The sequence below is a fragment of the Stegodyphus dumicola genome, chromosome 3 (assembly GCF_044657685.1).
Source record: "Stegodyphus dumicola isolate Sdum_Otavi_A_Nest chromosome 3, ASM4465768v1".
NCBI classification, from domain to species: Eukaryota; Metazoa; Arthropoda; class Arachnida; order Araneae; family Eresidae; genus Stegodyphus; species Stegodyphus dumicola.
In genome coordinates this window covers 82,661,836-82,672,926 of record NC_140770.1, presented here as the reverse complement: position 1 = coordinate 82,672,926, position 11,091 = coordinate 82,661,836, and positions in this window count along the sequence as shown.

The window sequence follows — 11,091 nt, the reverse complement described above, 5'->3', positions numbered from 1 at the left end:
TTTTAACCTAAGGTGCTTTTAGCATTTATTTTATGTTGTTGAAAGTAAATAAATATTTTTGCTGTGTCCGAAAAGCGCGCATTACGTTAATAAAGCAGAAGTGCCTACGACAATATTCGTTAAAAGCGTGCAATGAATGCGCAAAGTGTTAGAATATTCCGAAAGATGAAGGCAGATAGAGAAGTGAAAGGAATATTTAGAATTTTATATAGAAATTCATAATTTTAAACTGAATATTCCTGGGTAAAATAGCCAAACATTCATTGAACAGCTGAAGATTAACAGGGGTATAATTATAGATTCTTGGCAAAGACAGTTTTCATCTGAAAATATTAATAAAAGAGTATTTAAACGAACTTATTTTTAACTTATGTAATCATTAATTTACATCAATTAGTATTTGAGGGAAAACCAGATTTAAAATAACTGCTGTTAGGGAAAAAATTAACTATTTATTACATGCTTTAAATAGATGTTTTTGCGCAGTTTTAATTTCTTGTAAACATCTTAACCTGAAACGACAAACGTTAAAAATTTTATTTCACGATAAAATATTGGCAACTTTGAGCAAAATGTTTATTTAATGATAACTCAAATATATGCATGTATGCACATTCATGGACAAAGGGAATTTGTAAATTAGCAAATTATGTCTATTTTTACCAAAAGTATTGAATTAATAGTACTAATTATGGCCCCGAAGAAGTATGCAAATAATCAGAGTCGAATGCGTAAGCGTACGTAGGCAGATATGCTTAGCTATGATTGTGAATGGCATATAAGCACACGAGGGGCTTACGGCGATTTGTATAGTCTTCTGTCATCACATTTTCTCCTGCCAGTGAGATTTCAGAGACAATGCGTCTCATTGTTTTCTTATTTTGGCTGTATTTTATCTTAAAGTACACACCTTTATGGCGGACCAATTTGATGAGCCCCTATGTGTGAGGCCCCTCGTGGGGTTCTCTGATAAGCGCTGGTAAGATCGCAATTAATTCAAGCTGTAAACTAGAGTATGCAACCAAAGCATCAAAGCATCGGTTATTTGTGTGCTCGTACTCCTTCATGACATTCGCCATATTTCTCGCAAGAATTGGGTAACTTTTATAAAGTACCAAGTAAAATGAGCAGCCATGGACGTATGAATGGTGGAATGAGATGGAGATTTGGCAGTAGATTAAAGACAGATTTGTGTTTCCCAACGTGGGGCCCACGCCCCATAGGAGGTAATTCGATTGTTAAGGGGGGCAATTTGAAAATGGACTCGTCCAGAATTTAAGAAGACAAAGGACATTCAAATTTCTAATTTTCTTCAAGAAAACGAAATTTTTTGAAATTTCAGAAATTTCTTCTTAAACACCTATCAATCAAGATTCGTTCGATTAACATTTCGATTTTTGAATATTCAAAACTATGCATGTGCTAGGGAGAGCACAAGAATTTTAGAGAAGATTGGGTGGGGTATAGTACAAAAAAAGTTGGGAAACACTGTGCTAATCACAAGCGCAGGTGGCTCAGTGTAATACCCAATGTCGTCTGCCATTTGTAGAAACAATTACAGAACACTGGATCAATATCGAGAAGACCTGAACAAGGCCGACCAAGATCCACAACGAGAAACAAGGATTGTTATTTGGCACTTTCAGCGCGGTGTTAAAGATTCTCAGCTCTCTGAGCTTATGACAGCCCAAATGTCATGATCTTAACCCTATAGAGTATGTCTGTGATACTCTTGGGAGAGCAATTTCATCTCACCACCCTCTTCCGAAAATCATCCCGAGGTTGAAAACTGCCTTGCTGCAAGAGTAGGATTGATTGTCACAAGGACTCTTCTGTCCAGAATACTGCCATTCTGCGTGACCGCAGGTCGCATAGCATGGTAACGTATTGGAAAGTGTGTGAAAGGAAATCACATCCCATATTGGTTGTGAGAGGGTGGTTGTGAAATGGGATCCCGTATTATACTCAATTTCAGTTGGGATATCACAACGTCGATTTTGAACATTCCTGCACTAGTTGCATACTGATACTCATGTGTACATAAAAAGACTTTTTGAGTGGTTCATCTCTTTCTCTATTAAAATTGCATAGTCATACTAAATTTCATTAAAATTTGTCCGTTAGTTTTTCAGAACTCCAATATAATGTGCAAATTCTCTTAATTTTGTACGCGAGTGTATATGTGTATAATAATTAAAGCGGAAAATTATGTAAGGCGGTATCCTGCGCAAAGTGCTACTGAGATGTTATTTAGTAAATATTTAAATCTAAGTTTAAATTACAACTAAACTGGTAAAAAATCCGTACTTGTCCCGATTTCGACTTTCAATTTTGACATATTTTTGAGCATGATCGCCAAACAATTCTTTTTTTTGGCAATTCACAAAGTCGCCAGTAAACTTGGCAATTTTGTATGCGTGGTGGTAGTGATGTGTATGTGTGCGGGAGGGGAGGGTGTAGTAAAAAAATACACAATGGGTTATTAATTTCTTAACCTTTAGTTTGATAACTTTGGCGCTGATAAACACTGATCATTTGTGTAGAAAATTTACCAATTGAAAATACCTTGCTACTATCACAAAGAAAGAGATATATCATTGCACTTCATGAGAAATTATTGTCTTTAAAATTGTTGTCAAATAAACACTTCGTCAAAAGTTGCCAACGTGTTTCTTCAGTAAAAGGTTAACTAAAAGGATGTATAAAAATAAAATTTTAAAATTTTCTAAGCTCTTGAGGAAAGATGTTATTGTTTATACTACGCAAATTTCGTTACTTGGCCAAATAGAACTGTTACCATCTCAGCTGCGGCAAACATTTAGAGGTAGGCCCGTGTGCAAATGAGCCTTTTCTGTTTTTTTTATGCGATTAACGAGTCTATGCATGGGTTATTAAAAAAAAGGGGGAGAGAGGGTTTTTTTTTTTTTTTTATGTGAAGGATTCATATTTAAAATCGCACCAGATGGTTAACTGATACACAAAAAATTCCGCCAAATAGTAAACTGACTACAAAAGTAATTCGCAGCAAAAGTGAAGATAAAATACAAGAGTTTTATCCCTTATAAGCGTTATTTGAAAAGTGATACACCGCTAAAGTAATTCGCCACAAAAGTGAGGATAAGTTACAGATGTTATATCCGTTATAATCTATATCCGTTAGCATTCGAAAAGCAAACATTCAGCAACATGATATTTTTCAGAGTTCTAGGCGCTTATACTTGGTAAGCGTCATAAAAAGAAGTTTTAACCATTATACGCATTTTAAGTGTCACTGAAACATTTACAGAAATTTACAGCATTATCGATTCTCTAGCACAGGGATAGCCAACTCCTGTGTATATATATATATATATATATATACACAGGAGTTGGCCATCCTGTGTGTGTATATATATGATATGTAAGATATAATGTAAAATAAAAAATATAAAAGCAAACTTCTAAACCTCTCACTATAACCGCTTTTATTTTCTATTTCATTTGGGAATTTCATCTGTCCTAAAAATAGCACTTAAGTCTAAACTGCGTCATTCAAATTAATCATTAACCCTTAATGCAGCTGCCTCTTGACCAATCACCAAATTGTAAACCAAAACTAAAAACTGAAACTTTTAACTCCCTCCCTTCTCTCTATGAACTGATGCGTCACTTTTGCTTGTGCTTTCCTCTTCGCCAGATGATTTATTGAAATCATGTATGAGCTGCTATATTCGCTTTTATGGCAATAATATCAGAAATTGTAAATGTTCCTTTAATAGGCACGAGTGGAGTGCCAAATGAATTGTGGCCACAAAATGAGAATTTAAATAAAAAAGGAATTTAATCCGGCTCGACTGCTTTTTCTTCAAAATGGACGGACAATTTAAGCATCAAGTATCTACGCAACCAGTATTTCTACGCATCTACGTCTCAGCGTTCGTATTTCAATGCCTCCAAAATTGTTCTGTCATTACATTCTTCGGCCAGTTCTAATTATGAATAAATCTATACGGGTTTGTTATTCTGTGTTCACAGCGAATCATGGGAAAAGTCCTGTTTCACCGAAAATTTTAATGCAAGTTTGTGCCGTCGCATCCATAATCAAATCTTTCATCTCGTGTCATCGAACCACAGTTTCATTATATATATATGTGTGTGTGTAAGAAAAACAAAGACTATGTAAAAGATTAAATTAGCAACGTAAATTTCCCTTTTCTATTCTATAAATAGTAACCCCTCTCTGCACTGCGTCATTTCGAGACTATTCTATGTCATATGATTCTTACGTAATTATGATGATGTAAATGGAACTAAACCAGACAATATTAATTTTACAGCAATAATTAACTGTCCAATGAAAATGCTTTGAAAACCAAAACTAACTCAGTCTGACTTGAGATTTCATCCTGAACATTACGCACTTGCTTTCTATGCTTTGGCCTAGCTACACTGCTGTCTGTCTGCTGCTGCTTTCTTGCTACAAAGTTATCAAAAATGTAAGCCTTTTGGAACAGGCACATTTAATGTGCCGACTTGTGTGTAGCCTTGTGTGAAAATGAAACTGAAGATTTAATCTGCTTTCGTCTCCAATTTCCAAGTCATTATGGATCAGCACTTCTACGCAATCAAAATTCCTGCTCCTGAATATATTATATATATGTAGTATCCGTAAGTGCGACACAACCACCAGAGGGCCTCACCGATGCGCCAGCAGCGAGGTGAAAGAGGAGTATGAAAGAGACTCTTCTGCTATCCCACGCGAAGGTGGTGAGATGTCTGTCTGCACGTGAAGGTGTAGAATAAGAAACTAGTTTTCCACGCGAAGGTGGTAAATTGGACTGTATGATACATCAGCAAGTCCGAGTAGGCACTAATCGGTTATGTGATAAGACTAGTAAAACTATACAGAATCCTGTTTGTATCAAACGGCACTTGTGATTAATCTAATTTGTACCTTTTCTGATTATCTTTATTAAATGTTCTGTGGTGTGGAAAACAACGTTGGAATTGTTATTTAGCATCTTCAACTCCCCCACTACAGAAAATCATAGGACCATTACCTTCGACAAATAAGAACTATAATAACATCTTAACCGTGGTTGATGCATTCACAAAGTTCGTATGGCTCTATCCAGTAAAGTCTACATCAGCTCAAGAGGCATTGCAGAAGCTGAAACTGCAACAATCAACTTTCGGTAGTCCTTTGAGAATTATAAGTGATAAAGGTACGGCGTTTACCTCTAAAGACTTTGAAGATTACTGTAGTCAAGAGAAGATCCAGCACATATTCACAACTACCGGCGTTCCTAGAGGAAATGGACAAGTAGAAAGGATTCATCTCACTCTGATTCCAGTCCTATCTAAATTATCCATAGATGATCCAACCAAGTGGTACAAATATGTTGGAGATGTACAAAGGATCTTGAACAGTACTAAGAGCAGAAGCACAAAGAGTTCTCCATTTGAGCTTCTCACTGGTGTTAAAATGAGAAATCGAGAGGACTTAAAGATTATGGAATTTCTTGAAGAATAAGAAAGAAATATTATGATGAAAGATCGAGAAGATATGAGAGAGGAAGCAAGGAAAAACATTCTAAAAATTCAGGAAGAGAACAGAAAAACATACAAGAAGAAGAGAAAAGAGGCACAAGTATACAATGTGAACGACTTAGTTACCATACAAAGAACGCAATATGGAGGTGGACTAAAGTTAAGGCCAAAGTTCTTCGGCCCATATCGTGTAACAGCGAGGAAAGGCAAAGATCGTTACCAGGTGGAAAAAGTGGGACACCATGAAGGTCCTGGATGTACCACTACAGCAGCTGATCTCATGAAGCCGTGGGCTTCTACCATATAAAACTATGTGTGGTTCTTCCACACTTCTTTCTTTTTTTCTTTTCTTTTGTTTTTTTAAAATTTATTTTCAGGTGCTGTCTTGATGTTCCAGTGTTGCTGATCCGTGTTTTCGAGGTCGAAAAAGCGTCAGGAAGGCCGAACTGTAGTATCCGTAAGTGCGACACAACCACCAGAGGGCCTCACCGATGCGCCAGCAGCGAGGTGAAAGAGGAGTATGAAAGAGACTCTTCTGCTATCCCACGCGAAGATGGTGAGATGTCTGTCTGCACGTGAAGGTGTAGAATAAGAAACTAGTTTTCCACGCGAAGGTGGTAAAGTGGACTGTATGCTACATCAGCAAGTCCGAGTAAGCACTAATCGGTTATGTGATAAGACTGGTAAAACTATATATATATATATAATTGACTTTTGATACGGACTCAAAATTGAGGATCAAAAGTAATAGCCCCTGTAGTGCATAAAGCTTTACGAAGTGGCGTCACTCCCACTACAATAAATGAAGTTCCAATGTATAATAGCATGGAGAAATTTCCTACCAGTTTTAGCAAAAGGTCTTTTATTTGAAAAAAAGTGTGTTACGTAAATGTCAACCTTTTATAAATATGTCGAGATCTGGATAAAATAGCGAAACATTAAATCAACATACGGAAAATGAAATAATTTCAGGGAGCTTCTCTGTAGAGCTTGAACTAGGAAGGATTTGGGTAAGAAATATCCAAACCTCGCCTTCTGAAAAGAAGTTCTGTATAAGTTAATGTAGAAACTGATGAATATTTCAAGCTCACATCTTTTGAAATTCATTTTTTCGACTATGTTATACCGGAAAATAAAATCCTTCCGAAAAGACGGGATTTCCCCACGGATCTCTCCTGAAAAGTGTTATTCGAAAACTGGAGAAAAGGCTTTGAAGCTCAGAAGCAACAGAGGAAAGGAAAAATTTTATTGGAAATCCTGAAAATTTCCTTTACATGTTAGTAAATTCGCAGCCATCTAGATGCAACATATTCTTGTGGAAATGTAACTGAAATCTGTGCTGTTAGTAGAATAAAGCGAAAACGCTTGGAACAATGCAGTTACTCTTTTTTATTTCTTTACTCGATAGCTAAAAGGGAATGGAAAGGAGTGCTTACAGTTAATTTTATCACGAGAGTTAACTTTATGAAAATAGGATGCAGGAAAATTTTACATATGTAATAAAAGGAAGCTATGTTTCTGAATAAATTCAACAAATCAAAAGCTGAATGCATTTTAAAACATAATTCTACACAAGCAAAGATAGTTTTTTCGTAAATTGTATTGTATTAAGATATGGAAAAAATCATACACAATATAAAATTAAGACCAAACCAACCGTATTACACTGAATTTAAGCCGCAGAAGAGTTTTAAATTGGAAAAAATGACGAAAGATGACAGCCCTCAAATTTGAGTCAGCAGGATTTCAAAACTGAAAAAAAAATAGTAAAAGATATAAATGATTGTGTGGTAACTATTGAAAAACTTTTCTAAAATATTTGCTAATATAAATATACAAAGCTACCAAATTAGTTAAGAAATAAGCTGTGAAAACATTCGCTTTGAACTTAAACTTCACGCTAACTCTACCTCGAAAAAATCTAAATGAAAAGTAAGCCTTAAATTCTGAGTAACATGGAATATCAAAACTCCATAAAAATTGTCAAAGTCTCATGTCTTTACTAAAATGCCCTAAAAAGTTAAACAGAAAACATTTAGCTGCTGCAATACACTTAATAGTATGAAACTAAAAACAAAAATGAAATAACTGTGTCATGTAAGAATTGTCTTAAAAAATGTAAACAATTTCAGTGAACAATAAAAGTTGATGAAAATTTAGTTGACTGTAATCAAAACGACACTTTAGTCTTCTGTGTTTCGTCTTGAAATCTATTCTTTTTCTTTACTGATCACATAAATATTTACTTCACATAGAAATAGCATATAGAATGAAGATTAATTATGAATTTGAATTGAATCACTGGTGGACCACCAGCTCAGAATTTGACGTTCAGTCTAAATACCAGACTTTTAATGAGAATATGAACTGAATACACTTCGAAAACCGCTAGCAAATAAATGTCTCCCAAGCATTTTAACCATTCGAATTTTCTTATTTCTTCACCTTCGTTTGGCTTCCTTGCATTGCGTTGAATTCTAGTGCATGCTCAGTACTGTTTACATCAATTAATCGTTGGGACGTGTTTTCACCGCTTCCATTCGAATGGATGTCGGTCGAGTAATTACACTTACATTACTTTCTTAATCTTTTATTGGGTTCGTTCTCTGACATCTGTACCGCAACTGATTGGTATTGAGCAAGTGTAGCCTCAATATTACTGGTGCACAAGCCCCTGCTGCAATCCTAGTATACATCGCAATAGCTGAACTTGAGACCTATGTGATAATGCAACTACCTATCAACCTGTTCTTTTAGGGTGGCTTAGAAAGGCAGCTATAGGTACTCTCTTCTAGAACAGCATGAGTAAGTTGTTTATTTTCCTTTTCTGCAGCTTTATCTGCTTTAGCCCAATGTTCTGTGATCTGATAACCACAAATGATGACACAGATGAAATCTTTCAGCCGCTCATACAGCTTTAGAATCACAGGATAGAATCTTTATCAGAGAATCAACTTTAGAATCAGAGAATGTTAACAGCACTGCTTTATCACACCATTCATTGACAGTCTATCTGTTAGAATGATAACGTTCCCCCTGTCGTTCAAACTTTACACCAACCTGCAGAGAACTCAAGGATTGGGTCCTATTGCAAGCTCCTACAGAGTTTTTGCTGCCAACACGCTCATTTTTAATCACCGCAGTCTCACTTACCGTTCCTATTCCGACTCCAGTTTAACACTTAGAGGCATCGGTGGCAAAAATCTATACTCATGTCCATAAATTAAGGATAATTCGGAGTCACGCGGAAATCGAACTCTAAAATAAATATATCACCTGTAAAATCCCTACACACATCTTCAAGAATCATATGCAAATTTCAAGAAGTAACCAGATGACACCGATGGTACGTCACAATGACGAGAGTGTAAGAGAGTGATACATAAGGAATACAGGCAAAGAAGTAAAATTGTTCGCAGGCGCTTTATAAGCATTTCAGTGCAATAACCGAATATTTATGACACAAAGGACGCATTTGGCTGATTTTGTACGTGGTAGAATTATCGGCCGTCTGGAATGTGGGCGTACCCAACTGGAAGTATCAGACGAACTTGGAATTGCCCAGAGTGCCATCTCCAGGCTTTGGGAACGATTCCAAGATGATGCTAATGTGAGTAGACGTTACAGCACAGGTCGCCCCAGAGTTACAACGCCGAATGAGGATCGGTATTTGGCAGTTACTGCCAAAAGCAACAGGCGGAGCACAGCCTCAGACCTGTCTCGTCAGCTCTCTTCAGCCACTGGTACGACAATTTCAAGGCAGACCGTGTACAGACGCTTAGGACAGACTGGTCTATATGCTCGTAGACCTGCCAGATGCGTTCCACTTACTGCAACTCACTGTCGCCTGCGGTTAGCCTGGAGTAGAGAGCATGCATTGTGGGCACCGCAACAGTGGGCTTGTGTGATGTTTTCCGACGAGTCCAGGTTTAACTTGCAGTCTGATTCTCGCCGGACTTTCATATGGAGAGCTCCAGGTACCCGTTACCACCAAGAAAACATCATTGAACGACACCGTTACGGTGGTGCAGGAGTGCTCGTTTGGGGTGGAATTATTCTGGGTTCCAGAACAGACCTGCATGTTCCAATTGGAACCATGACAAGCCAAATCTATCGGGACGTCATTCTGGAACAACATGTACGTTTGTTTCGGGGCGCCATGGGCGCACAATTTGTGTTTATGGATGACAACGCCCGTCCTCACCGTGCAAACATCGTAAGCGAATGCCTTCAATCGGAGGATATCACCCGTATGGACTGGCCAGCATTCTTACCGGACTTGAATCCAGTAGAGCACGTATGGGAGGACATGTTGGCCGACGAGTTGCAGCCCGTCAACCACCTCCTACATGTCTACCGGAACTTCGGAGAGCATTGCTTTTTGAGTGGTGTAATATCCCCCAAGATCAGTTCGATAATTTGATACTCAGCATGCCTAGGCGTTGTACGGACTGTATTGCATCGGCTGGGAGACATTCAATGTATTAACAATCATACCAACCATGTAACATTCGTTTTTTGTAATTAGGGTTTTTTGTTTTTTTGTAATTTGCTCCAGGGAGAAAAAATTGCTATTTTTTTTAATAATATCAAACATATAGCATCTTTTTTTTGCTCTTTACCTTTTGTTTAATAAATAAGCTTTACAAATAAGTCAAATTTGTTTTGCTTATAACACTTCCTTTGCCTGATTTTGCATTATCCTTAATTTATGGACATGAGGGTATATATTCTTTAATTACAAATACTGACCTTTGTTCAGTCTTTTTTTTGGGGGGTAATATTATTACTTTGGAACTCTTACTTATACAGTTTTACATTAAAAGTCATATCCTCTGAGGAATCCTACTCATTGAGAAAATTTATAATACTGCTTATGCTACTGCTTAACTTACTGAGCTCTTCTTTGTCTCTCTAGCTTATGGGTTGACGTAACCCGTCCCACTTATATTTTCATTTCTCTTATCAACTTTGCAAACTACTGTTAATGGGAGAAGCGTCTTTCTGAAAAATTCTTTAGCAGATATTTTGAAACTGCCACTCTCATCCATGCTTGCAACATAAGAACTGCTGCCTTGGAATCCCAGTGGCTAGTTTCAAATCTTCATTATAGACTGCCTCAATATATTCTATAGTGAGGTAAATATAAGAACATAGTGCCTTACTTATTTTTCCTCTTATGGGGGCATTTGCGATTTTGGTGAAATCCAACTTCTTTTTCCCCTAATTACAATGAACTTAAACTGGTTTAACATCCGTTCTAATTTAGGTACAATTTTACTTACATGTATACTTCAGCTCAGCTTGCTATCAAACTACGTACCTAAATTTTAACGTATTCTTTGATCGAAATTCTGATGCCCTTTATGCTAAGATGCCCTTTGGAGATCCTTTTTACTACCTTTGGGAGCAAGAGACCTTAGTATGATCAGAATTCCTATCTTCTTCAATATATTTGCATTTTTCTGAGGAAAGTTCCAGCCCGTACCTGTATGAGAACTGACTATAATTTACAAAGACACTTGGAATAGGAACAGTCGGCAGAATAGAGAATACCTAAGA